Raw genomic sequence first — 2,739 nt, 5'->3', positions numbered from 1 at the left:
GGAGAGGCGAGGGAGGAGGGAGGAGGGAACTGGGAGGAGAGAGGAGAGGGCCAAGGTTCTTTAACGCTTTGTAGCCCGGGCCCCACAGCTTGGCGCCCCAAACCCACTTAACGCCACTTAAGAGTTTGAGAGTCCACAGAATTCCAGTTCGGACCCCTCTGCTTTTTAAATGTGTGATCTTAGACCCGTGGCCTAAGTCCTCCAAGCCTGTTCTCAAATTCACCGAATGAAGATAGCCCACCCATCTCATGGGATGGCAGGTGGGACCTATGGAGGGAGGGCAGTATCTGATGCTCCCTGAGCACTCCGAGCTCTCCCTCCCTCTAGAGTTTCCTCTAATCTCACTTTCTTGGACATTTACCCAGTCAGTCCAAACGGGGAGGGAAACCAAATGTACTTTTCTACCCTGCCTGGGCCCCTCCCACGGACTCTCATCTTCCCCAGCTACCCACCTTGGCTCGGCAACCAACGGTGGGGTGCAGGTGAGGGGGTGTCAGAGAGTCTTAAACCTTGGTTGTCTCCCCAGTTATTAATCTGGAGTGAATATGCCTGCCCTGACATAGGGAAAGAGAAACCATGAGGACTCCGGCATCTGGAAATGCTTCAGGTTTGCAAAGGATCCTCGGAACCCTTTCCCAAACATGCAGTTTTGTCTGGTTTGAAATAGGGTTTCATTTAGCCCAAGCCGGCTAGCCTCGAACTCACTGTCTAGCTGAGGCTGCCTTGTACTTCTGATCCGCCCTCCCCCGCCCCCCACATGCTGAGATTACAGGGATGCACCACCACACCCAGCCCTAGATATTCTGATGCATCCACTGAGACTGACACCAAAGATAGTTATACCACATTCATGGGTGAGGAAAAAGCCACCGGACTCTGCACACCGGGAAGTGGAGCTCGGAGAATCAGGATTCCTGGCTCCTATTGCAAGGCCCCAGTGTTCTCTCTGCCCCTTCAGATAGCCATCCTTAGTAAGGGATGGATACCTCCTGCTATCGTCATTTGGACAGGTCTTCTCCCAAGGAAACCCTATAACACTGGGACACCATTCACTGAAGTGCCCTTGAGAGTCAATGACCTTCTTTATGCATGCCAGTTCAACCAACCTGAGTTCCTTTAGCAGCTGAGACTTTGAGACATGTAGGGAAAATCCAAGAACAGGGGCCTAGGGTTTGGGGACTTGGAACCAGAGCTCCTGGCCCTTCTCCCTGTGAGCTACCACTGACCTCGCCAGCCTCCCAACCCTGATGTTTCCTCTCCTCTGTGACCCCAAAGGCAAAGCTTTTGAAGACCAGCTGGAGGTGTCCCTGCTACTGGAGGCTCACTTCTCTCCATCAGACTGGCCAGGTTTCAATGGGAGCCAGCCAGGAGAAATAAATGTGGAGAAGTGGGGGAGTGGGGGAGTGGGGGCTTGCGGTGTAATTCAGTTGTAAAGGGCTTTCTCTGCATAAGTGATGCCCTAAATTCATCCCCAGCATATACACACACACATACTAAAATAGACAAGAAACACACTAGCACATCTCCCAGGGCTGGTTTGGTGGTTAGATTCATATTAATATTAGAAGTGTTTGCCACATGTTAAGTATCTTACAATATCAATAGTTTGTAAATAATAAATAACAACTTCGAGGTCCCATGTTTAGTATTACAAGGAACTTTTAATGGTCTATGCAAACTGCCAAAGCCATTATTACTCAGACTGGAACAAAAGGGGAATTTCCTTCAGGGCTTAGGATAAACGCTGATTTTTTTTTTTTTTTAAGCACCTTTAAAGCTTTGAGACAACACAGTACTAAGGTGCTCCATAAAACTCCATTTAAGAGGGTAAAAACAGGTGAATCTGAGGATGTGAAAAGCCAGCTAGTGTTGCTGTAAATCTCCAACCCAAATAAGACTGGTCAAAGAAAACACAACTCAATAACTATATATAGTTATAGTTATAGTTATAGATGTATATATGTATATATAGTTATATAAATATAAGCATATATTATATATATAATATATATTATATATATATATGCTGCATGCTTAGATTGGACAGATTCACCACTACACTACTGTATTCCCCAGCTATGAGACCCTTATAACTTGAGGGTTTTCCAAGCCTTCTTTGTCATCCTTCTCCATTGTCTTCCTCCCCAGTCCTCTCTCTCTTCTCTCTTCCCACCAACCTTTATTTCTCCACCTCCCCTTCTCCGCCCAATCACTGGCTCTAGCCTTTATTTTACAAATTAAGGTGGGCAGAAGGTTTAATAGAAATCACCTGTGTACTGATTCACTCCTGCTCTGCAGCCCCTCCCAGGAAAGGGAAATTAGCATCAAAATACAAGGCCAGGCTATCCACTACACTTCCCCCTTTCTGTCCAATTAAAAGACTCTTTCCTCACAGATATAAATAGAACACAACTATACTACCATATTGTAATTGTTAAAGTACAAGATAGACCTAATACCCAGTCCATCATTTTTGTTAACTAAATAGAACCTCTGTCGTCTCTCCTAACTAAAAGACTTAGTTCTGAACCTGGCTATTTTCCTGGCTTTAGAATGAATGTCAGCTGAAAATCATACTCTCAAATCTTTTATCATAAGTAAATAGCCAGGATTGGCTATGAGACTGTAAATCTTCAACACCGTCAGAAATCCAGAATGACTGAGTTAACTGAAATTACGGTAAGCACAAAGCATAGCTTCTAAAACTTAGCCAATTTATAGAGACCGCTGGACACCTGG

The sequence above is a fragment of the Arvicanthis niloticus genome, chromosome 9, assembly GCF_011762505.2.
Source record: "Arvicanthis niloticus isolate mArvNil1 chromosome 9, mArvNil1.pat.X, whole genome shotgun sequence".
Taxonomy (NCBI): Eukaryota; Metazoa; Chordata; class Mammalia; order Rodentia; family Muridae; genus Arvicanthis; species Arvicanthis niloticus.
The sequence above is the reverse complement of the archived record's forward strand: the minus strand, read 5'-3'. Positions refer to the sequence as shown.